Source organism: Corvus moneduloides, chromosome Z (genome assembly GCF_009650955.1).
Source record: "Corvus moneduloides isolate bCorMon1 chromosome Z, bCorMon1.pri, whole genome shotgun sequence".
Taxonomy (NCBI): Eukaryota; Metazoa; Chordata; class Aves; order Passeriformes; family Corvidae; genus Corvus; species Corvus moneduloides.
In genome coordinates, this window is record NC_045511.1 from 14,782,841 (window position 1) to 14,797,362 (window position 14,522).

Sequence of the window (14,522 nt, forward strand, 5' to 3'; positions counted from 1 at the left end):
TTGAGACTACACATTTAAGTCATCAGTAACATCTTCCAGTCTTGCTGGCAGGAGAAGGAAGAGAGCATTAATTCTTATTTGTTTATGCGAGTGTTGGCTGTTTTGAATTATTGATATATCGCTTGAAACTGTCTCTGATCATTTCCCATTGAGCACAGAGGCATGTGGTGGTAAGCAGAGACCTGGCCTAGCTGCTGGACTTTCTCCTGCTGAACTCAGCATCCAAGCTGCTCATAACAGCAACAGATGTTTCTGCTTTTTAAGGTCTGTGGGAACCTCACTTAACATTTTTTTTCCCCCCTTCTTCCTTGCAGGAACAAATGCCAATATAGCCGAGATCCAAAAATCTTGACCTCAGCTTCATGTTATTATTGGAAGGTATTGCGACTGGATATCCTATTGTCCATTCTCAAGTAATAAGCTGATAGCTTTTAATGCTGTATTTGCTTTTTCACGCATACTTTCTTTGTGTTTGTTATTCAGATACTTCCTGGCAATAAATGAGGGAACACATAATCACTGTTGCCTTCAATGCAAGCGGGTCTGCAAGATTCATCTCATTTCAAAAGAATTAGGCAAGCTCAGGAACAAGCTCACTAGCAACTAAAACAAATCATTCCCTTTGTCTTCTTAGTGCTCTAAGCAGTCACCTGGTACATTACATTGCAGGGATCCATGTCAACACTGTTCATAAGGCCTGACTGTCCTTAGTGCCCACAGATATCTCAGAGTGATAGGTAGTGTGTGTTAAACTTAAAACTTCCCAAATGAATGCATATATTTGAAATATTATTACTATTACTTATAAAAAAAAGAAGGGGGAAAAAAAAGGCACTTAAATCAAAGCCTGCCTTCATTTCCTATATGTCGACAGTACCTGCTTTTGCCAAGGAGACCCTTGCTAGACAGGAGATTTACTTTCAGGAAAAGATGGGCTTTATGCCATATTTCCACAGGTAGTTTCCATGTGTGAACTAACAGCTTTAATTGCCAGCAGGAAGACCTTAGAAGCATTCTTGGCAGTACTTGACCAGAGGCTGTGCCAAACTCAAGCATCCCTTGGCCTCCCTACCTGTACCAACATTTTCAAGATATCAGGGCTCTGCGGCAGACTTCAGTACTGTCTTATCTCTGGAAGAGAGCTGGACCTTGTTGAGTGGCTGGACATGAGCCATGGGGCAAAGCTGTGGCTGGGCAGGGTGTGAAACATGTCCTTGCTTTTGCAACATAGGCTCTGCCTTCCCTCCTCTCTGCAGCTGCTGTCAAGAGCTCAGAAAATGAGCCAGCTGGCTACATCTCCTGCATGGGGTTGTGAAATGTGAACGACATCCTGCGATTGTATTGGGCACGTGCAGTTCCTGGAGGGCAGGACTGACAAGGAGGCAGTTTTCAGAATCACAGAATTATTTACAACAGACCTCTGAAATCACTGAGTCCAACCTTTGAACACCACCTTGACAAATAGACCAAGGCACTGAGTGCCACCACCCCAGGAATGGTGACTCCACCACCTCCCTGGGCAGTCCATTCCAAAATTTAACAACCCTTTCTGTGAAGAAATTCTTCCTGATGCCCAGCCTGAACCTCCCCTGGCACAGCTTGAGGCTTTGTCCTGTTGTCCTATCAGTTGTCCCCTGAGAGAAGAGACTGAGCCCCATCTAGCTACACCCTCCTGTCAGGTCATTCTAATGAATTATGAGGACCCCCTTGAGCATCCTTTTCTCCAGGCTAAACACCCCCAGCTCCCTCAGCTGCTCCTCATCAGAGTTGTGCTCCAGACCCTCCCTGCCCAGCCAGGACTGGTAATAAACAATGAAGAGTGGCTTAGCAACCTCTTCCACCCACTCCCTCAGTACCCTTGGATGGATCCCACCTGGTCCCACAGACTTGTGAGTGTCTAAGTGGCTCAGCAGGGGATCTGTTCTGCTCCTTGTCCCTGTCTACCAGCTCTGGGGGTTGGTTGCCCTGAGGATCACTGGTCTTTCTGATAAAAACTTCAAATCAGGCATCAAGTATCTTAGCCTTTTCCTCATCCTTGATCACAATGTTCGCCCTCCTCACCCAATGAAGAATGGAGATTTTCCTTGGCCCTCCTTTTGTTGTTAATGTATTTATAAAAACACTTTTATTATCTTTTGTGGAGGGCTGTGAGCCCTTGGCACAAGAGCCCTCTGCACTCCCTCAGAGGAGAAAGGCCAGAGCCCAAAAAGACTTTCCCCAGTGGTAAGCAACCTGCCTCGGATCATGGTGACAAAGTGAACCACCCCCAGCATGCCTTGTTTCTGTATGGTAATAGCCTGTACCCAGTTGGCTAATTGGTTTCTACCCCACCCCCTGCCTTTCCCATAAAAAGCCCCCTGTTTCTGCACTGTGGTGAGAGCTTTTGTCTGTGGCCTTCCCTTCACAGGGGCTGCTGGACAATGAAAGCCACCTCTGTGGAACTGCTATATGAGGTTCCTGTCTCTCTGTCCCCAAGTTTTCCTTGGGTGATTTCACAAAGGGCTGAATCACAGGAGCTGAAATCACTTCTAGCAGAGAAGTTGCTACACTTGCTGAAATCACCTGCTGCCCAGGAAAGCCTGCGGTTGCCCCTGGAAGAGTTGCTTCTTGCGGAACGCTCTCTAGGAAGGTCGCGGCTGTCGCTGTTGTACCGGAGATGGCGAGAAAAGCGGCATAGACTCCAGGCGAGGGGAAGGGACTTTTTGTATTAATTTCCAAACTCGTTTACATATCCTGGCTCACTTGAATGGCATAAGGTTATTGGTCCCTTGACCATCCACCTCTTAGAATGATTGGTTAAACCCTACAACACCCATTTCAAAATATTTCTCCGGTCAGTAACATAACAAACTGTATCTGCAAGATAAAAGTCTTGTTTTACAAAAACCTCTCATCGTTCCCAGCTAGCATGTGTGTGAAAGCAAGACTTTCACATGGATGCTGGCAGAAAGCTGGAAAATTTCTCTGCGATCAGGCTTTCAGCATCCACACACAGCATACCGGTGCTGACCAGCATCGGACCCCCTGCGATAATCTTTTACAGGAGAGGCCAGATTGAGCTCTAGTTGAACATTTTGGCTTTCTAATTTTCTTTGACCTATCAACATCCTTTTACTCTTCCTGAGTTGCCTGCCCCTTTTCCAAAGGTCATAAACCCTCTTGCTTCCCTGAGTTCCTGCAAAAGCTCCCTGTTTAGCCAGGACAGTGTTCTTCCACAGTGGCTCTTCTTTTGGCACATGGAGGTAGCCTGCTCCTCTGCCTTTAGGATTTCTTTCTTTGGGCATGTTCAACCTTCCTGAACTCTTTTCTCATCAACAGCTGTTTGCCAAGGAGCTCTCCAAACCAGTGTCCTAAATAGGCCCAACTCTGCACTCTGTGAGTCCAAGGTAGAAGTTTTGTTGATCCCATTCCTTATTTCACCAAGAATAGAAAACGGTCATTTCATTGTTATAGCCTCCGACCACCACATCTCCCAGCAGCCCTTCTCTGTTTGCAAACAGCAGGTCTAGTGGGTCACCACTCCAGGTAGGCTCACTTACCAACTGTGTCAGGAAGTTCTCTTCCACACTCTCCAGGAATCTCCTAGACACCCTCCTCGCCCCTGTGAGTTTCCAGCAGATATCTGGCAGGTCCAAGTCTCCCACAAGAAGGAGGGCTGTCAATAGTGAAACATCAGCCAGGCACCTACAGAATAATTTGTCTTCCTCTTCACCCTGGTTGGATGGCCCATAACAAACTCTCACCGGGATATCTTGATTATTACCCATCATCACTGTCTTTGAGAGCTCTACAGCCAACACACTGCCTGAAATACAGAGCCACCCCACTGCCTCTCCTTGCTCCCCTGGCCCTTCTGAAGAGCTTGTAGCCACCCATTGCAGCTCTCCAGTCATGTGAGTCATCCTACCACGTTTCCATGACTATGTCATAGCTTTCCTGCTTCTCAGTGGCCTCCAGCTCCTGTTAGTTACGCATGCTGTGTGCATTGGTGTAGGGTAACAAGCAGGAGGAGGGCAAGCAGGATTTATCTGCTATGGTGCCTAGCAAAGGAAAACCAGTTATTTCTCCCAAAAGCAGTTTTGCTCCTTGTCCCGTTTGATCAGCTGTTGTCACAAGCCCAAACATGAATATGGCTCTTGGTGGTGGTCTTACAAGGAGACTGTGTTGGCAGGGTGAGTTCATCATTAATACAAAAATCGTTTAAGGTTGTATGGGCTGCAGGCAGAGGAGTGACAAACTGCACAGTTAGATTATCTTCCATCTCAAAATTCAATGTTCTCCTGTTTGGGTGAAAAAGAAAAGTGTTTCTGTGCACTGGACTCCCAGCTTTGTGGCCAATGACATGGCCAGCTGATTTGGATGTTCAGTGACTCTGCTGTGGAAATGTGTGCTGTTCTGCCCACAGCTGGCACAGGGGTTAAGGTCTGTCATCTCCACATGTAAAATGCTGTGCTGGAAGGAGAGGAGGGAACCTAGCATGGGAAATGCAAATCTCCCCAGCTTCCTGCTACTGCTGTTTGTTTGGAGATGGCTTAAGATGTAAAAATAAGTCTGATCTGTTAGTGTTTGCTTTACTGAATTTTTTACATGCTGGCCTGGTACTGTGCAGTTCCTATGTATCCTGCCTGGCATGCAGCACCCATGGGGCAGTGTCCATGACTGGATTTCACCCCTGTGATTCAGCAGCAGCAGGGCATACAATGTAAAACCCTCCTCTGTCCTTGTTGTGGTGGGGGTGTCAAGTGCTGGGATGATTCCCCTCAACTTCCTTTGGAGTTAATCCTTCTGCAGGGTGGAGCTCAGTGTGGAGCTGCTGGGTGGGATGCTGTCAGCGCCTCTTGGGGGCCTCTTGCAGTGAGATCTGTTCCCCTCCTTGTCTGGCACTAGCCACTGCAGCTCTCCTTGCATAAGCTCAAATGAGAGCGCTCAGCTCTCTGCAGTCCAGAAACAATGTCACAAAAATTGCATTGAATTTCAAAGGTTTCACAGGATTCAGAAACCCCATTTCATCAGCTGTTCCTTCCAAACATCACCCTTTTAAAATTCTTTAAATCTATTTATCTTTTTATAAATTCTGCTTCATGCCTAGATCTTGTCCAGCATCTCTGGCACAGTCTCTGCTCAAATCCCTGCTTTCTTTCTTAGTCCCTGAGAGTTTTCACCCCTTCCAAGGTTAATTAATGAGGTTAAGTTTAAAATGAGGCACAGTTCCAAGTATGAAAAGATCAAAGTGTAAGCAGATGCTTTGCTTTGTCTCTATGAAATCTGACTTTCAGTGCATCTACCCCTAGAAGCCAGCTCAAGATAGAGACTTTTCTGGCCTTTGCACTGCATCTCAAATGCTTATCATGTAGCTTTTGCTCAGAGATTTGTGATTTTTAAAATGGCAAGGAAATGTTGAATAAAAGGACATGGCAATAAAGTCCCAACTTACATGGATGAATGTAGCTCTGGATGTCAGAGTTTTGGAATGACATCAAGTGCATGGGCTTTCCGAAGTCTTGCTAAAGTAATAGCAAGGGAGTACATTATTAAATGCCTCCTGTATTTTATAGGGTTGATACCTTTACAGTAATAGAGATCCTAATATATATGACCCACTGTTTGCCAATGTGTTTTTAGATGTAGTCTCAAATGCAAAGACTCCCCACATTCTTACAGTAATTCATGCAATAATAAACTACACAGACCTTGTGATTTAGCATATCAATGAAATATTTACACCGATTTTTTTTTTAGTGTCTGTGAAAGCATTGCCTGTCTGCTGTGCACCTGGGGAAGAACAAAAAGGGGCAGGTTGTACTGAAAATTTTGCCATCACACAGTGGCAGTAAAGACCTTGGGTCAAGTCCTGTTGCTGGTGGCGCTGATAAGACACCAGTTGTCAGTTGCCATAAGGAGGTCTTTCAGTCTCTCTTCAGATTAATATAAGTAAAGATATCATAAACAATTGGTACTCTATAAGAAGATTTTAAAAGTGAATAGCTGCTCAGTCTGAATTGGGATATGGGACGAGGAAGGCATTTTTAATAAAAGCAGGGATGTGGTTTTCAAGAACTAGGACTCCAATCTCCCACTGAGAAGTATTCTTCCTCTATCTCAGTGAATTTTAGCAACTTGTGTTTTCAATATTGATACCTAAAGTATTACTTTTTTTTTCTTTCTTTCTTTATTAATATGAAGTGTTTGGCTCCACGGTGAAGTGTAAAATTCATCTTAAACTTAGTAATAATTTCAGATTAATTAAAACCGCAGTTTTCAGTGGCAAAACAGCTCATCAAGGAAATGTCTGTGTGTATCCTGTTGGAAAGCTGCAGAAAGACCCTGTCCTCTCTCCCACGTCCTTTCCCTCTCTGACATTAATAGTTTTGCAATTGACCCCAGAGTCAGTGGCACCGGGAGCAGACCAAGGGTCCCTTTCTTCTAGATTCTGGGCATCCTAAACTAAATCTACATTTAGCAGCGACTTTTCATAGCCTGGCAGGATGAGAACATTTTTATCATGATTAGTAACTCCTTAGGGGATTTTTGTGGACGTAAAATGTGATGAACGCCACTGTACATTTTGTAAGGATAGGTTAAGAAGGCAGACTGCTTAACTTGTGGTGACCTCCCATGGAATTATGATAGCACTGTGGTATAAATCTGCTGGTCAAATGTTTCCTCCCTGCAATGCAATAAACATTCTTGTAATTTACACAGAAGTAGCTGGTGATGAAATGTGCCTGAAGCACAGATGTGTGCGAGGCAGCAATCCTGGGGGTTCCCGTGGGAGCAGTGCTGGGATGCCGTCTGCACAGAGACTGGCTCTGGCTGTGGGGCAGGACCTGCTACTGCTTGCTGGCCCCTTCATCCTGTGCTAGAAAATCCCTGCATGCAATAGGTGTCCTGATATGTGACTGGTTCTCAAAGACTCTGTGGCAACACTAATAAATATTTCTGACAACTGGGCAATCCCATATTGGTTTGGCTTGACTGTGGGTTTTTTGTTTGTTGGGGTTTTTATAAGCTTGGATGTTTTCTACATTCCATTTGCAGACTGAAGGGCACAGTTCCTATCATAAACCTGCTTCTCTGATCAAATCATTCTTTCTGCTCTTTCCTTTGTGTGTTTTGTTGGGTTTTTAACATTTCCATTCTATCTGCAGTTATCTGGACAAATGGACATTATGTGTCGTGGTAAATGTTTTTGACGTTCGTGACACTGTCAACACATGGTAAATGTATTGTAGCACCACCAAAATACTGTGGCATTGCTAAGAATAATTTGGGATGTACTGCCATCTAATGGCTTTGCTGACAGTAGAGGAAATGTAAGAGTGAGTTTGGCTCCTATTAGATTCAGGGAGAAGTTAAAAGGTTTGCAGTTGCCACGTGGAAAAGTGTATTTAAATTACATTGCTGAAGAGAATGTGTGCAGCCTTGGCTATTTTTTGACTATTTGAGGTGCTGCAGTGTTTCATATCCCTGCTCTGGTCTGTCACAGGAGTCAGTAAGTAAATAAAGGGACACGTTCATATTTTGCTGGGATATGACTTGAAACATTCTTGAGTCTGTGTCATTAAACTTAATGGTGCTTCTTAAAACAGAAGTTCAACAGTTTTGCATTCCAGCTTCAGAGAGGTCTTCCTTTGGCTGTAGCTTGACCTCTCTTAGTGGTAAAAGAGAATAAATTAATTCAGCCTGTGGCACTCTGAAAAGAAGGCGTTTGCCAGGATGATCTCTACCTCCTCTGCTGAGAACCCCCTCCTAAACACCCTTCCTGATGCCTTTTGCCATGCTTTCTTCTAAGTGTGGAAACAATAACTGCTCCCACCAAGTCTTTGAATACTTCTACTGAGCAAAGAGATTTCTTTTTGCTGCCATTAATTTAGCCATGTTGAAGTCTGAGCCTCAAGGGCTACAAGCTGCTGGCCAGAGTCAGCAAAAGAGCTGGTGTTCAAGGTAGCCCTCTGGGATCCTGCCTGGGAAATCCCACAGAGAGGGAACCACAGTTCTGCCTGAGCTTTGTACAAGAAAGTGATTTTTCCTTCTGTGGCTGATCAGGAAAAATAGTGAATGATGAACAGTAAGAAGTGTCTTCCCTTGCCTCTGCAGCCCCAACTCTGGCTCTGCTCCTGCACCATCCAGCACTTTGTGGAGCTGCCCTAAGCACACCTGCACAGTCTGTTTTTCTCACTGGACGTGTATTCATTTTCCCTGACCTCTTTCTTCTCAGTGCCTGTCTGTGTGTCCCTGACCCAAGCCATGCTCGGGATGCATCTTGTTGGTGCTCCAGCATCCCAGGAGCATCCAAGGGGCACAGGGACTGTTGTGTGTGCAGCTGGCCATGCACAAAGGGAGATCTGGGAGTAGAAGAAGCTCTGCGGCTCCAATGGTTTTTTTTATCAACTGTGCACCACCCAGGGAATGGCCCCACTTTTTGAATTGTTCCTTGATCAACTTAAACTGATGATTATTTGCTAACCCCTCTCCTTGGAGCATCACTCAGCAGCCTTGTGGAGTATGAAGTGCATGGCACAGTCCAACTGTCCAGTCAGTTTGCAACTTCTTAATCCTCTTGTCTTCCCCTTGATGATCCCAGGAGGAGTGGAGAATAGTAACTTCTCTTTCCTGCTACGCCTAGTCAGTGGCAGTCCTGTGTGCGTGTCTGATACCCAGAAAGCATAAATTGAAGATGCTTTTTAAAAACAGTGTGTATCTCATCTGTTATGGTTCACATCTCAGGCTTAAATAAAGGGGTCTGGGAAGGGTATGACTGCATAAAAATGCAACAGTTACAGAAATAGGCATATTTGAAATGGTCTAACTGGGTAAATGGTCTAGCTGTGAGATTAACTTGCTTAATTCCCTCAAGATTTTAAAAGCTAAATTCACTTTCAGACTCTCTGACATAAACAGTTCTTACATATATCCAAATCCTTTTCTTTAAAGAAAACAGACAACATTGTGCTAAAGTTAACTATGCACAGGACAGACAACCACTGTGAGTAGAAATGATCCTAATGAAATGAGGGAAGCTCTCACAAGTACTTGAAAATCATTCTGTCAGTGTTCAATACACTGCATCCCTGGTTAATGCTATAGACCCGGGACAGATGGGTGCAATGGACTTTTTTTCCTCTGGGGAAACAAAACCCTGCACAGCCTTCAAAGAAATAACTGCTGGCAGTAAAAAAGTCACTCTGGAAATATGCACAGGGAAGTTATATATAGCAAAGAAAACTGTTCTCTGCCCTGGGGAAGGCATGTACAAAAGGGTTATGGGTCAAAAGGGAGAGTTTTCTTCTCTGCAGTAAGAGGACCAGTGAACAAGAGGCACAGACTGGAGTTTGTCAGTGTGTGCAAGGTTTCCAGGAAAGAGTGAGCTGAGACAACTACTCAGGCATGACCTCTTCCTACCAGCCTACTTGCCTGAACCCTAGGCTGAACCCTAGGACAAGAGGCTTCTGGCAATATTGCACATACAAGTTTCTTTCCAGCTTCCTCAAGCTTGCAGTTGGGTAATCCTGGCCAAGGATCACCCCTGGTCCTAATTGATTTGCACCCAAGGTCAGTTTGGTTTAGGCCCTGCATACCTAATGGTCACAGTGTTGTTTTAGCAGTGATTTATCCTCCTAAACCCAAATGAGCTCTCTGTCCCTGTGTTGTATGGTGCGCACACAACTGAGAAATTCAATTTTTTACTTGGGCACAAAAATTCCACTAGGGACGATATTCTGTTAAATCTCACATAACTTTGATCATTTTGAATGAAGTGTCAGTTGCCAACAGGAGGTCAGAGGAAGTAATTTAAACTGATGGTTTGTAAAGGAAGCTATCAGTTAGGGTTTAATGCATTTGGCCCAAGATGAACTTTACAACAGGGATCTTAAATTGCTTTTAGGTTGGTCTTCCTCTGAACTGATTCCAGTAAGAACAGTGTTGCTGTTCAAATGCAGTAGCTGTTTTAGTAATTAGGTTTTTAAGTCTGTCCTAAAGGACTTGTATAACAACAGCAGTGAGTTGAGGAGGAAGAGCAAGGGGATTTTTCCAGTATAAAAGGGACAGAGAAAGATGGGAGAAATAACTTTTCTGTATCCATTGCAGAGATAAGGCAGCAGGAATTATTTTGGAAGTCTTCATCCCAACTAAATAAAATGCGATGTTATCTACCTGCCTGCCCCTTTTCACAGTTTAGCAGCTCATTTGTAGCTAGCTTTGTATTGATGGATTTGAATCCAATCCTAATTTAATGCAATGGAGTTGGAAACTCTACATTTTCCTACCTGTGAAAGCTGTTACTCCCCTGGTGTATTTTTCTTGCTCTTCCTACCCAACTGTGCCTTTCCTGAGGCAATACAAAATCCTCTCCCACAATCAGGCTTAGTGCTCCCATCTGCATAAATCCACTTTCTCACTCAACAGATGTGTGGTGTGTAAGAGTCGCTGCAGACAGCAGCAAAATCTCCATTCAGCAAAAGTCGTCAAAACTTCTGCTTACAACCCAAAATGCTCAATTCTCAACAGCCTCTTCTCGATTCATACGCAGCTGCTGGCTCTTACCACATCCTGTGTGCTTGGTTCTCGCCCACACATTGCAAAAGTGTCAGCAGTGCTGTGGGCACTTGCTAAATCTTACAGTACTGATGTTCTGAGTTGATGAATGAATTATTAGTAACTGTTTTATTAGGTTAGTGTCCCAAGCCTAGCCCTTGGCTGTTCTTGGCATGAAGAGTGTCCTTCTTCAGGCAGCTGGGCTAAAGCTAAGCTCATGTCAGTTTAACCTCTGTGTCCCTTTTGGAAAGGAGTTTGTTCATACAGCCCATCTACTTGTTCATTTTATCTTGATCATGTGTTTCACATCATCTGAGCTAGTCTTGGCTTTGGGGCTGGAGTGCCTGTATTGGGGTCTTCATCTCTCCTTTCCATGCTCTTCATTCCCATTGCATTTAGAGGCCGGAATGCTGTTAATATCCATGTGTGATGAAGTTAAGTCATTGTCTTTTTCTCAGCTGTTTGTTTCTGGCAGCTGGTCCTTCACAGCAATGCACCAATGGGGCGGGTCACTAAAAAACTTTAAGTGTGAGGAAAAGATGAGGAGAACTTCTGCAAAACTTGGGATGCCTCTGGATGTAAGAAAGGCACTGTGGGAAAGACCTTGTGGTTTTTCTCATTGGAGCCTTTCTGAAGCAGAGCCAACCACATCTCACAGCCAGAAAGCAAGTTGGGTCAGAAAGTTGGCAGAGCTTTTGGTTCTGTTTTGGTCTTTGTCTGAAGCTGACGGGCTGTGAACGCTGCTGAAAGCAGAGCTCTCCTTCCCACTGCTGCACTTGGAGGGTTGAAGTGTTTATGGTGATGGGTGGGGGAGTGAAAAGGGGTTTGGGCAGAATGCTGAGCTACTGGGATACACTGGTAGGAGATGAGCTGTGGGGAGTTGGAAGCCATTTCCACCTCTGCTTCCCAGTCTCAAGCAACTGCTTTGGAGCAGGGGAAGAGATCCTCTAGAGGAGATGGTTTTCCAAGTAGTGGTTTCTTTGCCATAGGGCTGCAGACGTTCACTTCCCTTTGGAGCTCCACCTGCACATGAGGCCAGATGCCATCAGCAGCTCATTGGCAGCCCCAGTGGCTGAAGGGGCAAAAGATGGGATAGTATTGCCATAGAGATTTTACATACTTAGAGTTCTACAGAAGTGGGCAGGATGCTGGGAGAACGCAGCTTAACAATTCACAGTTGTTAAATTGATATTTTTATAGAGTTGTGGAGGGAGAAAATGTCATCCATGTTGCATTCAGTCCTAATTTATTGCTTTTGTCTCTTATTCCTATTTTTGTTTGCTGGGGTGACAGAAGAGACTTTGAAGACATGTTTCCCTTAATTTACATGGCTTGTTGTCCTCAGAAATACTGGAATACAATGAGTAGTTTTCCACTGCCATTGTGCCCAGTTAAGTCTGCGTGTTTCATCCTCATGCAGAAATTTTGTCACTCACAGGTTTCTGGTATTTCCCTTTCTCTCCTCTGCTCTGGCTGTGCTCTCTGCAGATCAGACAGATATGGACATCCCACACATTTGCATGGATCCAAAATATTTTGAATAAGGAAGCTTTGGGTTGCATGTTATTGTAATTTGCTCACATATTAACACTTAGAAAACTCTGCTGCAAGGTCAGTCTGGTTGTTCTTGCAAAGCAGTCCCCACCCAAGGGCAGGTTGTTATACTCTATGTTATTATACAGTTGAACATGTGTATTGGAAGTCCTCCTTTTGTCTTACCTCTCCCTTCAGCCTTCTTGTCTTGGCTGTGACCAGCCAGTGGTTTAGGCTCTCGTTGTGCTGTGGCCCTGACCCACATTCATGGGAGCAGGCAGCTTCCCAGAGCCTCCAGCAGGCAGCTGATACTACTGAAAATTGTCATTTTGTGCTTTTCCCTTCCCCTACTCACTTACAGCTTAGCTCTTATTTTTCAAAGCAGCAAAATCCTTAAAATTCAGCTGAACATTTCCTGTTTATGGCTCTTTTTGCCATATTTTGGCCTTATTCAGCCTTAATGCTTTTCTTTGAACACAGAAATATAGAGGGAGAGAAGTGGTATTGAATCAAGCCTAGTTTATTGATCCTTAGGAATATTTGCTGCCTTGCTGTACTAATGATGGCTGTTTTGCATGACATAGGATGTATTTCTGTGACATCCACACAACCTCTTGGTCCACAGGCTAGCCCAATCTCCCACTAAATGCCAACTTGCAGGTAACTGTCTGACGAGCAAAAAGAGACCCAATTCTCATGAGAACACCAGAATGGGACAATGTGGAACATTCAGAGCAGTGATTGCGACTGGGCGAGGAGATATATATATATAAAATTCATCACCAGTGTCAAGTTTCTTTCAGGAAAAGCATGCTTGCTGCTCTGTGTTGAAGTTGTGAAGGGCTCACCAGAGCTTTGACAGCATCTGGATGTTAAATATTTCAAGGGCTTTCTCAGCACAAGCTAGGATTGCCTGACACATGCTGAATGCCAAATTATTTTACTGAAATCGGTAAAGGCTGCAGCAAATCAGGAGTGCCTGAAGAATAACCACATATGAGCTAGGTTTGCCAGTGTGTTGTGCTATTAATGATTACCCACACTTCGTTAGGGAACAGCACAAGTAGCACAGTTGGTGTATCTAACCATTAGCCAACAAATGTTTTCCCTTCTGTTCTGACTGAACTGCTAAGGGGGGAAGGTGCTGTTAGGGTTGCACATTGATCATGTCTACTGTGGAGTGGCTGATGCCATCGGTCCCTGGAGTGGGAGCCTGACATCTCAGAGCTGTGCTGGGTGATTGTCACCCCAGCTCCAAACCAGTGCTGCTGGGGGCAAGGAGTCACCTACGCCAACTCAGGAAGGGAGTGGGAATTCTGGGATGGATGGGGTTGTGGAAGGACAGAGAGGGAAAATGCTTGGAGGAGAAGGCAGCAATGGATGGCATGGAGGGCGGGGCCGTCTTGTACAGACCACACATTGGATGCTTCAGACAGACACTCCTCAAACGTTTCTTCTCCTCTGCAGATGCATTTGGCTGGTGATGGGGCTGCACTCGTCTGATGGACACACTGTCTAAAATCAGGGCAGATACTGAATAAACAGGAGCCCTCCCGAGCTGCTCCTTGGCTGCTCCTTCGTGCTGGCCTGAAACCCGGGATGGGATCTGGAGAGTTGCCTCAGAAAGAGAGGCAGAAAGCAGCAGTGGGGTGAGGGCACGCTGATGCATCCCTCGACCAGTTTCTGTGCTGTGCCTGCTCTGACACCATGTCTGACAGCCTGATTGTTTGTCCGAGCTGCTCAGCTTGGAAAGGCGTTATCCCAAGAGTAATATTTCATACACATTCTTGTAATTCATTGAACCCCCCTTTGCTCTCATGGCAACCAGCCACCTACATGTATTTAATCCAAAAATAATTGTTGTAGATTATAAATAGCTCCTGCACACACTAGGAACGTATTTCAAGGAAATATTTTGACATGATGCCTGAAAGAAGAGTCAGTTAGGAAAAGCAGCTTGGTTCAGCTAAGTGCCAAGGTATGCATTGCTAATTTCCCCTGTCGTTCAGTGGAAATAAGTTACTATCGTGATTGTTCCTTTGCCTGCTCTTTTTTTCTGGAAGAATGGAAAAATAGCTGACCTAACTTTGATAAGTATTGGCTGCAGAGGTATAGTATAGAAACATAATTTTCTGGAGTATTGCGTTCCCCCTCACCTGTTTAAGGAATCAAACAAAATATAAACAAAATATCATGCCACAGATACTTTTTTTCTCTGTATGTCTGTCTTTTTGGGTTTTGGGTTGGTTTTTTTTTTGGACTGAAACACAGACCTGGAAAAGCTATTACTTGATACATAAGAAAAAATAGAAACACAATTTTGAAATACAGTATTCTGGCTGCAAGAGACCATGTGGAATTACAAGAACAGTGTAACATAATTCTCCAGTGTTTTGGTCCTTCCAGACCTCTGCTGAGAGATGCTGAACCTTGTTAAGCTCTTTAATAGAGCA

At 44.5% G+C, this 14,522-nt stretch overlaps 1 long non-coding RNA gene across 1 annotated transcript; it reads left to right on the forward strand.

Moving 5' to 3' along the window:
* Positions 1–2,919: 2,919 nt before the first annotated feature.
* Positions 2,920–9,312, forward strand: LOC116437640. The gene is made up of 3 exons (XR_004237400.1): positions 2,920–3,002; positions 3,201–3,206; positions 9,303–9,312. It is a non-coding gene; the product is annotated as an uncharacterized LOC116437640 (long non-coding RNA).
* The last annotated feature ends 5,210 nt before the right edge of the window (positions 9,313–14,522 follow it).